This window comes from Podarcis raffonei, chromosome 9 (genome assembly GCF_027172205.1).
Source record: "Podarcis raffonei isolate rPodRaf1 chromosome 9, rPodRaf1.pri, whole genome shotgun sequence".
NCBI classification, from domain to species: domain Eukaryota; kingdom Metazoa; phylum Chordata; class Lepidosauria; order Squamata; family Lacertidae; genus Podarcis; species Podarcis raffonei.
This window is the reverse complement of record NC_070610.1, coordinates 61,244,705-61,266,018: the sequence shown is the minus strand read 5'-3', so window position 1 is coordinate 61,266,018 and position 21,314 is coordinate 61,244,705.

The window sequence follows — 21,314 nt, the reverse complement described above, 5'->3', positions numbered from 1 at the left end:
ACTGTGCAGCAATTTAATGTACAAAACTCCTGACCCTGGAGTCAAGAGCTGCTCCCACAGGAGGCATTGATGGCCAACAACTAGGATGGCTTTAAAAGATGATTAGGCAAATTCATGAAGGACAAGGCTGAGTGCTATTGCCTGCTTGCAGCCATGTGGGTTGATCACTGTGAAAACAGAATGCTGGACTAGATGACCTTGGCCTGATTCAGCCAGCTCTTCTTACGTCTGTATGGCTACCAAATTAAAAAGCCATGCCCACAGTATAGAAATGGGAAAGCAAGAGTCAGGGGAGCCATATTTATGTGGAGGCTGCCTTACAGCAAGTCAAATCATTGGTCCATTTAGCTTGGGATTGTCAACACAGATCAGCTTCAGATTTCCGGGGTTTCAGATTGGAACATGTGCTGCACTGTTGAGCTATGGCCGATAGGAGAGTCATTTCTTGACTTCGTATAGAGCAGCAGATCTTTCTTTGAGCTTCATGGGTGAGTGGAGAGTTGAACCCAGGTCTATCTGGCCCAAGTCTTATATTATTCACTACACCACACTGGAGTCTCTGGGTTGTTGTTTTTTTAAAGTAAGTGTAATTTGCAGGACCATCTGACCCATTAGGCAGAATGAGGCAATTCCTTCTGGTGTGTAGGTGCTGGTGGGAGGGGAAATTACAACACACACATTGTCACTGTTCACTTGCCTCACCTGTCCACTGGCCACTGCTTCCCTACTTCTCTCTTGTAGGGTTTTCCAAAAAAGCCATCTCATCCTGACTTCTCATTCTGAGGAAGCAGGAAGAAAGAGGATCCGTCCTCAGAGTGAGGCATTCTGGATGATGTGGCCTAGGTCCCTGCACCACCACTGTGACTAGGGCTTATTTTCAAAAACATTTATTTTAAAAGAGAAGTTCTGGCTGTTCTGGAAAAGCAGTGGTGGTACAGTCTTTCTCTCTCTCTGGCTGCATCACCCAGAATACTTTGCTCTGAGGAAGGACCCCTTGCCATTCCCCTGCTAGCTCTGGTAATTAATCTAAGTCCTCTTAGAATTACTGCCAGCAGTATAATGTTACTTTAAAAAGCTGGTAGATATTACCAGTTCTGCTTCCAAAGTCTTTCACAACTCCATTTTCTATCATTGTGAGTTGGGTAGAAACAGAGGGTGGCATCCAGCAAACTCATTGCATCAGCACATCGATTTCCACATTTCCACAACGTAACTTTCCCACTCTCTTCTTCCTGCGCATACCTCACGTTCTCCCTAAATCTGTTCCAGAAGGTCGTGGGGAAACCCAAAACAGATTTACGGGGTGCATGTGGGGAGGTTCTGTTGCACAAGTGGAAATATTTGCTCTGATGGAACAGGTTGGTTTAATATTACCCTCAATGTCCAGAGTTAACCAAATATTGTTCACGGGTTTCTTTATTATTGTACTACTAGTATAATAAAGAGTTTTAAATAAACTCATGGTGGTATTATTTTTACTGCACCAAAACTAATGGTTTTGCATTCAGTTAGGCTGCTGGATACCTTTCAGCAATCCTACACCTACCTGGAATTAATTCCACCCACCTGGAATTAAGCCCCACTGAACTCAATGAGGCATACTTCCCGAACTCAGGACACAAGGGAGAAACATGCTAAGAGGAAGGTATGCTTGGCAAACCACACCGTGATCAACTCCTGCCCAGAAACCAATGCCCCACTATGGAAGGACATGTGGATCCAGAATTGGCCTCCACAATCACTTACGGACTCATTGTTAAAACCGTGTTTATGGAAGACAATCTTACTCGGCTACGAATGATCACCAAAGAAGAAGACGACGACTTCTGAATATATAGTTTTAGGATTGCACTGGCAGGATGCACCCCAGTACATGTTTACTTGAGAGTAAACTCCACTAAACTCAGTGGGAATTACTTCTGAACAAAGTTTATATGTGTAGGCTCAGGGCTGTACTTTTTAAAGAAGCAGAGGCACAAAGAGATACAGTCTAACCTGATAACTGAGAGATGTGGTACTCAGCTGCTCCCAAGTAACCCTAGGGGAATATGGTATAAAGAAGCTGAAAAACAGAAAGTGGGTTTAAAAAAAAAACACCTCTAAAGTTACAAGAAGTGCTTGTCACTGCTATTAAACTGCATTGGAAAGAATCAAAACTGTGCCTATTAGGAGACAGCCTGAGCACATCTAGTTCACTGGCTGCTTCGGAGAAATACCTTTCAGCATTTTTAAAAGATGATTTGGAACAGACCATTATAGTACCCTTGGCCATGGGGTGTTTGAAATTCATATCTTGGAATGAAATAAAAATGAAATGCTTTCATAATGATTCCTGGAGGGAATGTTCAACCCTTTCATATATTCAAAGACAAAACATCTCAGCCATTTTATGAAACTGTCTTAAACATTTTAAGTAGTGAAAGCACAGCAAATAGAACCACGTGTAATTTCTTTCTCTGCAGTCGATGTAACTTCTCGGGACAATAGACTGGTTCTCATGGTGAATCTAGCAAGATTTCAAAACCAGGCTATGATTCATCTGCTCCTTGAATCCGAAGCATGGCCTCTGATGATGATCTGAGGATGAATATATGGAAGAAGGTAACCCTTAAGGTAGACAGATGCCAAGCCTTTGGGAGCTTTAAAGGTTAACACCTTAAATGAACTGGCAGCCAAAGCAGGTTATTATGAGAGCCCTGGAGTTTGGGTTTCTGCAAAATTCCACAAATGATATGGTTTCTCGTAACAGACTCCAAAACCCATCCTTTCATATTGGTGGGGAAGATATCTAAGGTTTAGCAGAGTCTGTATCAGCTCCAAAAAAAATCTGTCCCACACTCATATTGAGCCTAAATAAACATGAGAATTAACATGCTACTGTAGGTTAGTGATATTCTTCACCTACCATAGACCCCAAGAGTGGCAGGGAAGCTAATGCTCCTGAGCCCCAGGACTGGATAAGGTTGAGGAGGCTTTTTGAGAAATATAATCCTTCCTATGTTTCTACAAATTGCTCAGTTGGGAAGGACATTTGAGAGGGAAATGATGGCTGCATTTCTCCAACATCTTATGAAGATAAATAAAGTTGCTCCCTCCTGAATCTATGTACTTTGAAACACTGGATGAGGATGATTCAGACTTAAAGAGATTTGGTTGGTACTTCTTTTTTGCTTTTAATCAGTTGTTTAGTGAGGAGAATGGTTACTAGTAAAATCTATAATTTAAAGTCTTTCTGTTTGTTAGGATGTCAGTTACTATTTGAAGAAATACTACTACTGCTTTCTTTTGTAAGCCATAAAAGCTTGTGGAATATTAGCAAAGCAAACACCTGCAATTTACGGGCTATAATCAAATCTATCTTGCATTGCCTTTAAACATCCTGTTCTGCTGACCACACCAGGGGTTTCCAAGCACAGTTTAGCCAAGAGGGCCGTGTGGACATTTCTCAGAGCCTGGTAGCTTTGCCTGTGGCTGAACTAAACAACCTCACTAATTTCAAAACCATGATATGGTTCATCATTCACATGGAGTGACCCCCAGTTCTAAGCAGAAATTCTAAGCATTTTCAGAATTATACTTCCCCATAATATGTACCTGATCTGTAGTTCTGTGCAGTGAATAAAGTTGAAATGTATCTAAGGCTTTGAGAGAAGTTCGGGTTTTATCAAAATTTGCTTCATGCTATCTTTAGATATATCTCACAATAAGATCGTATGATGTTGTGATAAGATAAATACTAAAATGAATGACACAATACCTTTATTTGATTTTGTTCAGGTGATAATAACTGGTTCATTTTAAGTTTGTTTTTAGATAGTCACTGAATATTTTTACGTCCAAGTGCCCATTCATTTTATTGCTATGATTGTGTGGTGATGGTTTTTGGTTTCTTCCCTTTTTCCCAGTGTTTTATCAGTGTGCGCATGTACATTTAATACATACACTCATATGCCCAGAATCATGGTGGATTCCTTATGGATCAGTTCCACTTTGGAAATGGCACCACGTAATTCACAACTTGTATAATCTGCAACTCCAAAATCTAGGAATACATTCTGATGGGAAGAGTACCCCAAGGTTCTCCAATAATGTTGCAGCAGCAGATTTAGGGGAGTGTGACCGGTTCAGTTGAACTGAGCCCAGAGTCTTTGGGGCACTGCACCTATCATATAGAATGGAAGACGAGAGGTGGGTGCACCAGATTTTGGTGTCATACATGGTGCCACTGAAATTTGAGACCCCAAGGATGCTGAAGATTCCGGGCAGACAAGAGGAGGTACACCTTCACACAACACAGAGGTTACATTCAGACCATACAATACCACTTAAAACAGACATCGCTTCTTATGTTCTTATCATTCATTATCATCTCTTATACATTTATAGCAAACTCTTCAGAAGAGGAAAAGAACGGTCTTGCAGTAGCTGGTGGCTCTTGTGAGTGGCATGGCTGTTGGAAAATCTGATTTTTAGAAGATAATTGAAACTCTCCACTGAATCCTCTTAAAAATGTGTGTGCCAGAGAGGAGGTTCTAACAATGGAAGCTGCTATTCAGTATGCAGATGGAAAATGCACCATATATAGTGTAATAAGATTTTGAGAACCCTGTTAAGAGCAGGTGTTTAAGTCAGATCCCTGAAATCTTATGAGTAACCCATTTCCTCTCCTCTGGCCAGGCTACTAAATGAGGCATGCTCTGTAATTACTGAATTATCCCTTTCCAGCAAGGAAAGTGAAGCCTCAGTGCGAGGCTTTTGTTATTTTACATTCGCCCCCATTAGCGTTACTAGGTGTACCTAATAGGCTGATAAATGGCGTATTGCTGCTGTCAGTGACTAAATGGCACTTAATGTTCCATTTTGAAGTTCAGGAAATCAGAAGTAGGTGGAGAGGCATTTGATGGCCATTTGTTCAGTGACACAGACTTATAATCAAGGAAATTGATGTTGAAGGTTCAGTTACATGAGAGATCTTATCGCAAAAAGTGTGGCTATAAAATTGGGCAGTGTATGCAATAGCTTCGGGAGTAATAACCCTTAACCTTCTTAGCACTAGTACTAAAAATAAAGCATCTTACTGGGGTTTTTTTTTAAAAAAAAAAAAAACTTTAATAAGTAAAGGCTTGTTGGCAGAGTGGATCTTCTTCCCCGAAATGCAATACCGTTTAAGGGCTTTTAGACATAAATTGGTAGATTGTAATAGACTGTAGAAGTTTACATTTTTATCTATATGGATGCTTTGCCCTTCCATTTTTAAAATGCCTCTAAATACATGGAGTGGGCTGATTATGCTGATAGCGCCGTGGCAGGAAAACAAAATGATCATATGCATTCTACAGTCAAACTCTTTCCCTTTACTTACTCAGGTGTACTTCCCAATAGAGCAAAATCCCAACTCTGTGCATTAGGTTGCACTGCTAGGCTTTCCATAGAGGGTAGCCCAAATCTAAGCCTTCCATGGATCGTGTTACAAACTTGTCATTTTGGAAAAGTTTTGGGCCTTGAGAGATCAGTCAGGCTTACTTCCCCTAAAATGTATGGGATTCTCAGACTGCAATCCAATGCTCACTTACCTAAGAGTAAGCTTTATTCAACTCAATGGAATTTACTTCTTAGTAGAGAGAGTTGTGTTGTTAATCTATTAAATCTGCAAGCAACATTGTCCCCTCCACTGACTGAAGGCATCTCTCAGAGGCAGGGCCGGATTTAGGTTTGATGAGGTCCTAAGCTACTGAAGGTAAAGGGCCCTTTATATGTCCTGCTGTCCTTTGTCAACAACAAATTGTCACTGTTTTTTGTGTTGAATATATGCTTTATGGTAATTTATGGACCTAATAGGTATCTAAAGCCATTTGCACACAACAAAATACATATTTTATTAAAGTAATTGTTGAACTGAATACAATTAAGAAGAAGTATCCAGGTTTTTTTCCTTTACATTTTTTGGGGGGCCCAAGAGAGTGGGGCCCCAAGCTATAGCTTGTTTAGCTTATACGTAAATCTGGCACTGCTCAGAGGGAATGTTGACAGAGGCAATTTCCAGCCTTTCTTTCTCCCCTCTAAACTAAAGCAAGTTTATCCCCAATCCCAAATGGTAGAGCATGTGCTCTGCATACAAAAGGTCTCAGATTTAGTCCCTGGTGTCTTCAGGTAGGACTGGGTAGTGGTATCTTGTAGTAGGCATTGAAGCCCTGCAGAACCACTGCCAGTCACAGTAGACAGTGCTATGCTAGATGGAAGGCAGCTTCTTCCATCTCTATCTAATCCTGAGGGTTAGCCCAGTGGGAGGTCACGAGACTCTTAATCTCAGGGCTGTGGGTTCGAACCCCAGGTTGGGCAAAAGATTCCTGCATTGCAGGAGGTTGGACTAGATGATCCTCGTGGACCCTTCCAATTCTACAGTTCTATGATTCTAATCCTGGAGTTGGTGGTTATCGGTGTTGGCTTGCCTGGTCCTTCCCTACATCTTCTGTATGGCACTTAAAAATAGATTAGGTTTAAGCACATCATGTTACACAAGATATTCTCATCCATCTCAATGCACATTCCCGTGGTGAGTGAACTTGCATTTAATTACCACATCAGGGTTACTTTTCAGGATGTTCCCTTCATGCAATTTCATTGTTTCTCTAGCAGTAATGGAGTACAGCACTCCCAAATTCCTACAATCTGCTGGAAACTTCAATCATGTTTAACTGTCAGATTAGAAACTGTCTCCAGGTGTTCTGCTAATGAGTATCCTGGCTCTAGCACAGGACCAATCACCAGTATCTTGACTTTAAGCCTTGTACACTTCGGGATTTTAGACTCAGACCTGTCGCTCCTATAATTATCCGGAAAGGCCACATCAGTTAAAAGGAGACCCAGCTGAGCTCATTTGGAACAAAAACCGAAATACACGCTTAGGCCTTTTTCAATTGTTCATATAAAGGAAGAAAGTGATACCATTTCTTACTACTCGTCAGTCATATGCCACGTTCCCCCCCTGTGTAAATGCATAGCTATCTTTTCTGTACTCATATTTCCATTAGTACTACTACTACTGTAGGTGGCATTTTATAAAGTAGCATCAGCAAAAGGCAATCTGAATTTAGATGGGTGGAAAGATGAAGATAGTGATTTATTAATGCATATGCGACTTAATTGCTGTAAGTGGTTTACAAGTATAAAATCAATTCCAAAAAAATAAACACGCTTAATTAAACTGCAAAATAAAACAATTTTGTCAAAGCATTAAATAAAAATATGGGGTGAGAGAGAATTGCAAGAAACATGAAAGATAGCAAATGTAATCACATATACTTGGCTTAGATTGCCTAATTTAATTGAGAGAGAGAGAGAGAGAGAGAGAGAGAGAGAGAGAGAGAGAGAGAGAGACATTATCTATCACTTAATGTACAAGCTATTTATGCAGATTACAAATATTGAAATCATAAAAACATGAAGCTAATATACCAAGTACAATAAAATACTAAATCATAACACTGAGTAGTATAATCTAAAAGAATAAGAAAAAAGTCTGAATAAACAATTTTTTAGAAGTAACTTGAAACATGCCACAGCAGATACCTCCTGAATGGTATGAAGGAGGATATTCCACTGGGCGAGTCACTTTCTCCTCAGTCTAACTCAACTTACCTAATTGTTTTGGGGATAACATGGAGAGGGGGAAGAACCATTTATACTGAGCCTGGCTTTGGCTGGGGAGGGTGGGATATAAATAAAATATTATTATTATTATTATTATTATTATTATTATTATTATTATACCACCTTGAGCTCCTTGGAGAAAAGGTAGGCTATAAACATATAAATACACAACATGTATATACCTACAGAAGGTTCAGATTTTTCTTTGATGTATATTTTGGTTCACTTCATGGCCTGGGTGCTTAGTACCTACAAGGAGTCACAACTTTACCATGGCCTTTTCATCGAAGGGAGGGATTTACCTTCTTCTTGAGTTAGAATCCCATCCTTTGGGTTTCGTTTCATTGGTGATGAAGAACAGAATATTTAAGCCAAAAGGTTAATAGCAAAGATAGGGCTTGGAACCAAAGAGTACCTGCATAGAATCTGTTTTTCTCATTTTTCTAGTCTTAGAAAAAGACTGCACACCAGTTTGAGATTTATTTATATGTTTTTTAAATGACTCCTTACTGAAAAGTATTCAGCAGCTTACTGCAAATTTCTCCTAATGCACTCAGTTTGTGTGCAGTTTTGCCCAATATACACATTTTTTTGCAACTCAACTTTTCTTAACATAAGGCATTCTCCTATGCTACTTTTACTAATGCATGCATTCTGATACACACACTGCCTGAGCACATGCATTTTTGTACACATTACTTGGCTGGAGAACTGCATTGCAAAATTCAGACAAGTGCAGATTTTGAAGGATGGTTGTGATTCGGATCTGGAAAGTGATAATTAAGTAGGTTTGCTTTAAATGTGAACTGAAAGACAATTTCTCCACCATCCTTAGGTACAGTACAAAAATCCAAGTGGGTTGTGTAAAATGAGACTTACTATACATCATACGTCTGCACTTAAAAAATCAGGAAGCCACTTGACCCTACAAGGAAAAAACCCAGTCCCACCATTTGGCAACCAAACTCTGGATTTAGAATTGCACTGCTAGCCTCCTTGCCCTGTCAGCAAGGCTCCCCTTCCCTCTGTTTGCTCTCCTAACTCCTGCTCTCCTCCCATATTTCTCTCCTTCGCCTCACACTCGCCAGTCTCGTCTCATCACTTGTTCCGGCGTGAGCCTTCTCCTGTGCAGGTCTGGCCATCTGGAACATCTTTCCCATAGCTCTGCCTCATTGACTCTCCATCTCATTTCAAATCTCAACTGAACATTCATCTTTTCTACTTTGCCAATTCCTCTTAATTTCTCCCTCCATCTGTTTGCATTATTCAGCAACGTAAATGCTTTCTCAATTACAAATTGTGTGATACAAGTCGAGAAGAAAATAGAGACATATCGGCTTTTAGTTGCTGGGGTTGTATTTGTTATTGTTTCCGTTTGCTTTTTTTAAAAAATAAATAAAATAAAGCCCAGAGACTTTCCTAGGATCAGGCATGTAGGTTGTTGGCATTGGCTGAAAAAGTGCCACTCTCTTTTAAACAGTCCTCAGTAGGCAGCCTATCAAAAAGCTTAGAGATTTGGCCACCAAAAGAACAGTGCACATACCTTGCAAGAGTTGCAGCTCCTAGAACAGATGATATGTCTCCCCAGCCTCTCATCATTCTCTGTCCTTTTCTCCCTTTCCCCCAATCACTCTTCCCCTTTCTCTTTCACTTTGCTTCCTCTCCCTACTCCCTTCCATTAAGATAAGGCAAAACAACAGCCCCAGGTCTGACCGATTTACAGCTGGTCTTTATATCAGATATCCTTTTATCTCTGGCACTTGGCACAGTAAAAAATAATAACAATCAGCATTCCGTTCACTTCCTTATCCATTTCTCAGAACATTCCAGGCCATCCTCGTTGTACAGAAAACCCTGTCACTGACAGTATTCTAGACGCTTTTCATTTATTTTTTGTCTAAAAGCCCACTGATTCTGCCAGAAAATACTACATATACAGGACACTCCAGATACCCATCAGGTGTTATCAAACATTGCCATACTTCTATCAGTACTCTCTAAATCAAAGGTGGGGGGGCACGAGTTCCGCCCTCCGTAGGACAAAGAAAAGCACTGCTAGGTACTTAAAGGACCCATGGTGCGAATTTGCTTACCATGTGCAAATGCCAATTTGTGTGCATATAAAAGTGTGTGGAAATCTTATTGTCCATTGCAGGATGACCACCTGCCCTGTAAGGAATGTTTTGTTTTGCTTTAAAAAGGGGAAGTGGGGGAAAGGGGCAGGAGATCTGGGGCTTGGTGCCCTCCCCAAGCAGAGACAGTGCCAAGGACACTGGGCAAAATTAAATGGGGAACTAGGTGTCTTACACTGAGTGATGAGCCAGTTTCAAAACAGGAGAAAAGTGGTGGTGGCAATGGGGAAATCATGTTGTTGTTGTTGTTTAGTCGTTTAGTCGTGTCGAACTCTTCATGACCCCATGGACCAGAGCACGTCAGGCACTCCTGTCTTCCACTGCCTCCTGCAGATTGGTCAGACTCATGCTGATAGCTTTGAGAACACTGTCCAACCATCTCGTCCTCTGTCATCCCCTTTTCCTTGTGCCCTCCATCTTTCCCAACCTCAGGGTCTTTTCCAGGGAGTCTTCTCTTCTCATGAGGTGGCCAAAGTATTGGAGCCTCAGCTTCAGGATCTGTCCTTCCAGTGAGCACTCAGGGCTGATTTCCTTCAGAATGGATAGGTTTGATCTTCTTGCAGTCCATGGGACTCTCAAGAGTCTCCTCCAGCACCATAATTCAAAAGCATGAATTCTTTGGTGATCAGCCTTCTTTATGGTCCAGCTCTCACTTCCATACATCACTACTGGGAAAACCATAGCTTTAACTATACGGACCTTTGTTGGCAAGGTGATGTTTCTGAAATCATATGGAAATCTTAATGACCAGGGAAATAGGATGAAGGGATGGATATGGCCATATGAATTAGAAGAGTTTCAGAACCCAGAAATAAGAGTATGTCCTGGTGCCCTGAGGACGTTCCGAAAGCTATGTGGGATCTGCTCCTCCTTAAAAAAAAAAATCACATTAAATATATCAACTGTGATACCCAATATGCCTGGCATGTACCCTACATGAATTGAAACTGCATTGAAGAATCCTTTGCAAGGATCAAAGAAGTTTCATCACAGACATTCAGGGATGTGTTAGCAAGCATTTTGATAAAGACAATTCTCTGAAAGTGGAAGGTATGGAGGTCACTGCTGCTTCAGAGCCCTGGTGTGTGTCAATGGTGCATGATCCCACCAGTGCCTGGAGGCTTTAAATGATTCAAACCTGATCTAGACAGCCTGGGGCTCAGTCCAAAATAAATTAGCCAATGGTGAGCTATGGGTTAAAAATAAGGTTATGGCAAAACTGGTCCACATCGCTAGTACTGAAGAAGAGTCAGCTTCTTTGCAAAGAGTGAAGGATAGTAAGTCAACTACATTGATCCAAAGACAGGATACCAGTGAGCTCAGTAGCAGCTCTCTTAATTTTAGCATAAGCTACCTAATCAGTTCAACAGAAGCTCTGGTAGCATTTAATAATTTTAATAATCACACTAATTTAATATAACAACTAACTGAACCAAATGCCAAAGTCAAGAACCCAGATAGTAAATGTCTAATGGAATTACTATATTGTTTCAGAGTCACTCACTAGAATAAATGCCTGCTTTTAAACATCTTTCTTGATCTGTTTCCCCCACTCTGCAGCTTGCAGCACGCTTGGATTTCATATAGGGTTATTTGATATATATAATTGATGCCTCAGACTGAAGTTTGATTACTCTAATAGCTTTTTAACAAAACTGGCATATTGCATAGCAAGGCCGGGACATCAACACATGCTTCTGTTTATGCTACATGCACCTGTCCCCAAATACGAAACAGCAGATGTTGCTTTTCGTTTCTATGCAGTATGAGCATCTTGCTAAAATGCATGTACCTGCAACTCCACTCTACGGAAATTCAGTGCCAAGTTTTCCCATTGAGTTCAATGGAAGAAAGATAATGTCTCGTGTTCTTTTATAGTGGGCTTTTAAAGCACTCTACGCTCATTAAGTCCACAATGTTTTCAAAATGAAGTTGGCCAGTTTTGTTGCAAATTAACTGCAGGTTTCAACAAACGATGCTAAGCAGACCCTTGATGAAGCTTAACTTTTAGAAACCTGTTTCTATTTGTAAGGCCACACCTGCCTGGCCCTCAAACCTGTTAGTTGTCGCCAAGGAGACTACTTTTTAAAGCATTAGTTTAGGGATGAAATACACCTGTAAATAATATTCCTAGGCCATTTCCAGATTTGGATGATTTGGCAGTTCCCAATCATTGTTGTTCTGTTTAAGCTAGAAGTGGAATAGCAAATCTTCTTTCAAACATCTAGCTCTCTGAAGAAAGTACCCCAATCCCAACTGCTGTGAAGGGCATCTTTTTTGTGACCAGTGTGAAGGAAAGGGTTAAATCAGGCGTCTCCAACCTGTGCCGTCCAGATGTTTTTGCCTACAACTCCCATGATCCCTAGTTAACAGAACCAGTGGTCAGGGATGGTGGGAATTGTAGTCCAAAGCTTCTGGAGGGCTGAAGCTTGGGGATGCCTGGGTTAAATACTCCCTACACCTACCTTGTGCTCATGGTTATCACACACACACACACACACACAGAGAGAGAGAGAGAGAGAGAGAGAGAGAGAGAGAGAGAGAGAGAGAGACTGCTTGTGGGGAAGAGGGAAAGGTAAAGGTTAAACAGCAGGAAATAGGTGCAGCAATCTAACACAAGACTAGAAAAGTCCATATATGTCACAATTGTCCAGAATAATATTGTGCAGCTCTTCCATCCAGTTTTAGAAAGTTGGATTTTTTGAGCTTGAGTGGGGCAGGGAGGAAGCTTAGAAGGGGGAAAAATACACCACAGAGAGATGTTTTCTTTATGACATCATGCAGTGGCAAAGCGTGGCTATTCCACACAAAATGCCCAGTGTGGAAGCAGACAGAATATCATGGAGTTCTTTGTTTAATTATATTTTGTAGACCTTGCTTGCTCTTCAAGTAGTTTCCTGCAAAGTCACTGAATTTTTTTTCAGTCATCATGCTTGGTGTTCACTCAAAGCAATCTAAGGCTTGATGTTGTTGTTGTTGTTGTTTAGTCGTTTAGTCGTGTCCGACTCTTCATGACCCCATGGACCAGAGAACGCCAGGCACCTCTGTCCTCCACTGCCTCCCGCAGTTTGGTCAAACTCATGCTGGTAACCTCGAAAACACTATCCAACCATCTCGTCCTCTGTCGCCCCCTTCTCCTTGTGCCCTCCATCTTTCCCAACATCAGGTTCTTCTCCAGGGAGTCTTCTCTTCTCATGAGGTGGCCAAAGTACTGGAGCCTCAGCTTCACAATCTGTCCTTCCAGTGAGCACTCAGGGCTGATTTCCTTCAGAATGGAGAGGTTTGATCTTCTTGCAGTCCATGGGACTCTCAAGAGTCTCCTCCAGCACCATAATTCAAAAGCATCAATTCTTCGGCGATCAGCCTTCTTTATGGTCCACCTCTCACTTCCATACATCACTACTGGGAAAACCATAGCTTTAACTATACGAACCTTTGTTGGCAAGGTGATGTCTCTACTTCTCAAGATGCTGTCTAGGCCTGTCATTGCCCTTCTCCCAAGAAGCAGGCGTCTTTTAATTTCGTGACTGCTGTCACCATCTGCAGTGATCATGGAGCCCAATTCCCCCTTCATGGATCACTGCCTTGCCGTGGCGAAGGGGCTTGAAGAACTCAGAGAAGCTATGAACTATGCCGAGCAGGGCACCCAAGATGAACAGGTCATAGTGGAGAGTTTTGACCAAACGTGATCCACCTGGAGGAGGAACCGGCAAGCCACTCCAGTATCCCTGGCAAGAAAACTCGATGGACAAAGACAACAGGCATATAAAAGGCTAGATATTCTCTCACAATTACGGAGGAGTCAGACCCTTAGGGAGACCTATTGTGAGCCAATGGGACTTACTTCAGTTCTAAGTATACATGCATAAGGCTGTACTGTTAGAAACAAACTTGGGGCTGCTTTGTCTCTCCAGATATCATTTAAATGTTTCAGGCAGATGGAAGCAAATGGGGTGTCTTACTCACAAGCAGCTTCTGCATCTGTGCTATTTGTTTCAAAACAGAACAGATTGTGTAGCAAAGGAAGGAAATCATTATACTGATCTGAATGATATAAACTGGATTTGAAGGGAAAGATTAAGAAGAACACCTCCACTGTGAAATCTTCAAATGGTAGAGGGGCAAACAGAAGCCACCAAATGTTGATTTAAATAGTTGCCTGAATTGCCTGTGGGAGATCAGAGTTGCAAATATAACGTTTTATGAACCCAGAAGGAAAATAATGCACAGCAGGTGTTTCTGTGCAAAGTGAAAAAGCAAATGAAGATAAAATACCATTTAAAAAAACACACACCTGCCAGTGGACAAGAGGAATACATAGTTAAAAGCTGCAAAAATAGGTTCTCTGGAACTTACTCCCACAAGAGACAGTGGTTAACAACAATTTGGATTACTTGGAAAGAAGAATTGACTAATTCATGTAGGATAAGACTATTAATGGCTTTGCTCTATCACCAGAGTCAGAGACAATATGCTTCTGAATACCAGTTGCTAGAAACCAATGAGGAGAGTGTGCTCTTGATCTTGAGTCCTTCTTGTGGGGTTCCTACAGGTATCTGGTTGGCCACTGTGACAATAGGATGCTGAACTAGATGGGCCATTGGCCTGACTCAGTCGGCTCTTCTTATGTTCTTATGTAGTTCCTGACCATTGGTCATGCAAGCTATGGATGCTGATCATTGTATTCCAACATCTGGATGGTACCACGTTGGCTGTCTGAGAGCTTTTCGTCTGTACATTGCCTTGCCTGCAGCGCTTGTCGCTTTCTGAGGCTGCTGTGTCAGCAAGAGGTCTCAGAATGGAACACCAATTACCTCATTGTCATCTGTCCCTTAGATAAATTTTTAAGCCCATCTATCTGGATTGTAATATCATACTACCCAGGGGAGTTTTCTCAGAAGAATTGTTGCTGCTGACTGTACCAAAGCCTATCTATAAAATACTTCTGTAGATCAGCTGATTGGGACAGCTGAGGCTCCTCCAGCTCAGCTGTCCATATGACTACTACAACACACCATTTGCTTGTGCTTTCCTTCTCAGAAGTCTCATATGAATTACTCGGGCAATGAAGATAGCATCTAAATGTACACACAGAGACACACCAGTCTCCTCGTTAACCTTTTCCTGTTATGCTTCTCCCAAATGTAGCATAAGTTTAACTGTTCTTCATAGGATAATTGCCAGGATATATTTCACTGTTAAAAAGAAGGAAACAATCTACTCCTTGACATTTAGAATTCTGCTGTGGATATCTATAATGAAAGATCCTAAGATGCCTTGACCCTTTCTCTGGGCCATGGATTTGCTTGTATAGATTTTATTCAACTTTCAGCATCAATAACAAAGGACAAAAAAATACAAGAGAATCCCTTACTGTGAGAAGTGATGTCCTACTTTTGTTAACATTGTAAGTGCCTTGTTTTAACTCTGTGCGTTGCCTGACAACATCATGCATAACCCACCCAAGGACATCCCTCCTACAGGATCTGGTGCTGGGCTCCAAGGGAACAGTCCTTTCAAGCTTTTCTGTGACTTCCAAGCATTTGCTTTCTCAGCAAATAAGCGTACGGCTGAATAAAATCATGCTGTTCTCCTTTCTTGTGTTGAGAAAAAACAAAACTTCCATGACCAGTGGAAGCTAAGTGCCATTCAGTTCAGTTTTTTTTCCCCTCGGTGCGTATTAAAATAATAATAATTTCATAAATTAAATGAATTTTAGTAATTTACGAATCACGCTTTGCTTACATCTCAAGGAAATTCATTAAAACAGCTAAAACAGTACCAAAAAAAACCCCTGCAGATAGAATTAAAGAGGGATATTATATAGCTCCTATCTAGAAGAAGATAGTTTGGATTTGATTTCCCGCTTTATCACTACCCGAAGGAGTCTCAAAGCGGCTAACATTCTCCTTTCCCTTCCTCCCCCACAACAAACACTCTGTGAGGTGAGTGGGGCTGAGAGACTTCAAAGAAGTGTGACTAGCCCAAGGTCACCCAGCAGCTGCATGTGGAGAAGCAGAGACGTGAACCCGGCTCACCAGATTACGAGTCTACCACTCTTAACCACAACACCACACTGGCTCTCTCTAGGCTACCAAGGCAATGGGCAAAATCTGCAACCAAATGCCAGGCTGGCAATTCATCTTGCATGCAGTCTGTATGCCCACCACACACCCAGCTATGTATGTTCTTAATCTTCAAATCACTCATGACCAGGATCCCTCCACCCATTGGAGAAGTATCCTCAGCATGAGAGGATACCTGTTCATTCCCCAAAGAATCAGTCCCACCTATGAGAAAGTTTCTCTCTTCCACAGATTGATTTTCTCCTGCCCCAAGACCCTCCTTTTCCCTTGCAGCAGGGAAGCTTTAGAAGAATGTCTACAATTTCTCACTTTTTCATCCTACCCTATTCTTTCCCTGCTTCTTCCCCTCACTGGCTTCTGCAATGCACCCTTGAAAACATGGTATCTCAAGGCACAAGCAGAAAATGGATTCTGTAGTTATTTGGGTCACACGTGTCCCTTATATAAGAATCTCAGCTATGCATATTCTTAGAATCAGGGTGCTAGTGAGCTACTAAGAAACTGACAATATTTCTGAGGAGGTGTTATTTTTGCTGAGAAGTCATAACGAACACTAATAATAGAGGTAAATATAGGCCATGATTACAAAAGTACAGTAATAAAGTGAAAACTACCTGTTCTTCAGGATGCATGAAGGAACATGTGTCTGCCTCCACACCAACCTATGTCCTGTATGTAGAAAAGCCCCTGTTGCTGCTTGAGAATTAAGACAACAAAGCAGGTCTGAGAAACCTTCCTGCTCCTGCTGGACTACAACTTCCATCATCCATAACCATTGGCCATCTTACCTGGGACTGATGGGATTTCCACCTCTGCTCCAATTGGGAAGTAGCATAGTTTGTTCCCATTTAGTTTATTTTTATTAATTTTAAAAAACTTGTACCCTGCCCTCTTTTCAGGGCATCTAACAGGACACATCAACCATGGTCAAGGAATTTGATGCATGGCCTCAGATGATGATCTGAGAATGTGAGGATGAAGGTGGCCTTTAAGGTAGCCAGGTACCAAGCCTTTGGCGGCTTTAAAGGTGAACACTAATACCTTCAATGAACCAGCAGCCAGAACAGGTTATTATGAGAGCCTGGGGACTAAGCAATACAGCTTCAAATAAAACATTTTAAGTGTGTTGTAAAGTGTAATATACAAATGCAACACTAGGTGGTGATGGTGAGCTATGGCAAATTCAACATATTTATCAAAACATTCTTTAAAAAAAACCTTTTCACAGTGTTTTTTAATATGTGTGTAGATTCTACCCTGGAGTTCTGGTTTCTGCAAAAATTCCAGAAATAATATGGTTTCTGGCAACAGACTCCAAGCTCATTCTTTCACATTTCTGGGGGAGATATTTATTGCTTAGTATAGCCTGTGTCAACTCTTGAGGTTGGGAAGGAAATTTGAGAGGGCAATGTTGGCAGTGGAGAAAGCTTTCATCTCTACCACCATTGCTTGCTTGAGCAGCCTTAAACAAGAGGTCTTCAGAGTTGTGCAAGGCCACAAAGCAAGTACATCTGAAGACCCTTGGAGACCTGCTAAGGCAAATTTGCCAGCCACATTGAGGAGATGAAAGATGATGATGGCCTGGCCCAAATAATTTATCTATCCAACTGTTCATCATTAATAAAAGACTGTTTAGCATAATTTGCAGCCTATAGGAATTTGGGACTCTGGGGAGCTGCACTTCATGCAAAACGTAGCAGTCACCTAGGTTTGTAAAATACGTGCAAAATAAAACAAAGTAACTGTTTCCTTTGTGAACAGATTAAATAAAAGCTTCTGCTTGTAGCACTAAGAAAGACAGTGTCTAGCTTTTGCATTAAGAATGCGATGCTGGAAAATGGTTAAACAGTGGTCATATTTCACTTCACACAGGTCTTGAAAATCCGATAATGGTGCTTTCTCAAAGAGCTGCTGGATGCTGTTGCCCTGTTCTTTTTCCCAGCTGCATTGCTATTTCTGCTTTCTACCAGTGGCCTGTGAATCTCTGAACTGAATGGTTCAATAAAACAGTAGATCAGCAGGTATCCTTTGTCCGCAGCTTAACAAACTGTTACAGGCAAACTGGGATGCTGGCAGAAAGAATATAGCTGAAAAACACAATGGAAACTCGGTGGCTTTAAACATTACTGATGAGGTTTCATTCAATATTAGATAGAAAGGTAAATAGAAATCAACAGACAATTCATTCTACAAACCACCGCCTGTCATTCCTTCTAGAAAAGCTCGCTATGCTGTTGTTGACAACTTCTCTCTTTCTCTCCCCACTGCAAGCATTATTTTCGTCTCAAGAGAAACCATCACAACTTATATCTTCTGGGAGCAGGTCAGTAAACTTTACAGTGGTAATTTGCTGGTCCAGTCCAATGTTACTCTCCAGTATCTTTTTTTAAAACAACAACAACACACACACACACTAAAAACCTCATATGTTATCTACTCCAGGGTCAATTGCAGGTAAACATCAATGCACTCTGATCTCAGAGTATAGTGCTTTTCTTTGCATTAAGCTGCTCCACTTTGGCAAAGTACTCTTGGCAAGAAAATGCACCAAGAATTCCAGTGGTTTTTAAGAGGGGAGAGAGTAGTGATAAGGAACCACAGCTGTGCTAAGCAGAATTATTAAATTCACACTGAAATGGAGGGTGCCCATGTGTATTGCTGAAAAAGTTTAACTTGGGGAAATTCCATTGAAATATACTAAGAGCTCTCTGAGCTCCTGGATGGGTTGAAAATTAACTGTTGCTATTCTCTTCCAGCTAACACATGAGTGATTAACCTTAGCTCACATGGGAGTCTATTGAATTGCAAATTTGCCATCTTGGAAAGGTGGTAGCTGAAATCTTTGTTCCTGGGCTCTCTGGGAGTAAGATGCCTCTTCAGAAGCTGCAAAGCCTTGGGGCTGGAGTAGAGGCTAATGGAGCCTGTATATGAGAGAGAGAGCTATGTTTGTCAGCTCTGATTATAAACTATTTTATTTCTTATGCTGAGCCTATGCTTGGATAAACATATGTCTTATGGAATTCTTTGGATGTATCTCAGATTGTTTTGTACCTGTTTTTGAAGAACATTCTGCAAGTAAAGTTCTGAATCAAACAAATGGGTCTAGACAATTTTTGTTCCCAAATGAGTCGGTTGTTATGCATCCTATTGCTTCAGGCTGCACAATATTAATATTTGCAATAAGCTAGCCTCACACTGTTATCAGTACACTGTCTTGAAAACAAAGGCATGTGTGATGGCAGAACTTAGAATGAGACCGGAAAACTACACACCCACCAGTGAAAATACTTGGGCTACCATAAAAGACAGCTATCAGGAAATAAGGACAGTTTCTCACTGAGACCATAGCCCAGGGGTGGGGACCTCCAGTTCACAAGCCTGATTATGCCTGTCAGTCTTCAAATGTTGGTTTGTCAAGTATGGGAAGCTTCAAGCTGCAGTTAAAATGAAGAAGTATTAAGAGTGCATTCCCAGATAGTTCCCAGAGTTACTTGTGGACAGGGATTGACCATTAACCCACTCTGTGAAATGTAGCTCTGTGAGAGGGATAGCAGAGGCTACTTAAAACTCTCATGAACCTTAACTAACTACGGCTTGGAGAATTTTGGGGGCAAAGCCATGACAATTTAAAGTGGTATCATACTGATTTAAATGTATTGTGTGAATGTAGCCAGGGACAAACATGAGCCGTGTATGCAGTATTGCAGGTTTGCACAGCTTTCTCTCTCTCTCTCTTTGAGGTACTCCATGCCTTCTCTACTTCTGTGATTCCCAGAAGGGTGTTCTGGAAGGTGAGAGTAGAGTTGTCACATAAAGAAACCAGGATCTCAATGAAGATTAAGCACAATTAGGTCAAGAGCCACCTGTCCACCTGAGGCCCCCTGACTGCAAATTACTTAATCCAAGTGTTGTTGTTCTTTAAATATATAGTTCTGACTTCTAAGCACAACCAACCTCAACAGCCTGATCTCATTAACGCTGGGATATTAGCTCAAAATATGTCTGATTAATTATAAAACGAATAAGAGATTCAGGCTAAGAAGGCCCAAGTCGTATTAAAAATTAGTGCTGCACATAGTGGAAATTCGTATTTACAGTTCCTTATTTGTGAATTTCATTAGCAACACTACTTGAAGTTCATTGCTTTAATGGAATTTAATATTTACTATAACCAAGAATTGGCCTTTAAACCTTGCTGTCTTGCCCCCCACTGAAATATGTTTGCCCCCCTACTGAAATCAGACACGGCATCCCACATCATTCCTCCAATAACAACTCAAAAACAAGCAACAAATTATAAATCAGATCTTCGTTTAACCTTTCTTCTTGTTAGCATGAGCCAAATCTATGCTCTTTATAGCTTCTTTGAGATTTCAGTGAGCTAGCTTCCCCCGATAACTGTACTGGCCCTTTTAACCACAAAGGAAATCATAGGAAACTATTTATATAACTATCTTGCTTTTCCATCTGATCTATGAAGCTTTTTTTTAAAAAAAAATCTCATTAGAAATATCTTGGTCTTGCAATGTTCAAAGTTATCAAGATAATAGCAGATTTTGTGATATCGTTTCATCTGCTACAAAAACATGTCGTCAAAGCCATTGCAAAGCATGACATCGTCCCTGATCAACAAAGATCGATCTTTCATGACATCTTGTCTAATAAAAGAAGCTAAAAACAAGGACAGTGCTGTTTTTAAAGAATCCAAACTGTAAAAAAAAAAAAAACATAAAGAGAGAGAGAGAGAGAGAGAGAGAGAGAGAGAGAGAGAGAGAGAACCAGTATATAATAAAGTTTATCTGAGGAGGTGAGAAGGGTGAGATTTCCATCATCTAAAGGTAACAACTTACAAAAATACAATAGGTAGCTCTGAAATAAGGGGGGGCTGTTTTTCTTCACCATCCTAATTTGCGTGGACAGGTGGAGTCCCCCAAACCCTGGGCAGCCCCCGTGTGGAATAATGACTCAAGACAACGTGCTGTGGGATTAAAATTGGCCACAACTTTATTATGTTTCAGATGTGGGTAGACCTTGGCTCAGGCATTGGGCGTTTATCCCTCCCAGTCCCTCACCGGGGATCTGGGGAACATCAGGGTTATCCAGAGTGGGGGGGGGCTGGCTCTGGAGAACAAATGTTCAAGCAGAGAGAGCCTGCCCCCATTATGCTGCCGTCACAGGGGAGAGCAATGACAACCTCTAGGCGTACGGCCAAAGCCTCCCTCAAAACCCCTTTGACGGGGAACCCTGGTATCGCCGCTGCAAAGAGAAAGGGGGTGGGTCACTGCTTCACGCCCACCCCCATTTAGGGAAGATAGACTAAAGGATTCCGCCCAAGGGCTGATACCGCCAAAGTTGTGACATTTTGCTACGGGAAAGGCAAACCTGCCAATACAGGATAGTTCCTTTCTGGCCCTTCAACAGCGACCTTGATGTAGCAGTGCCCTTG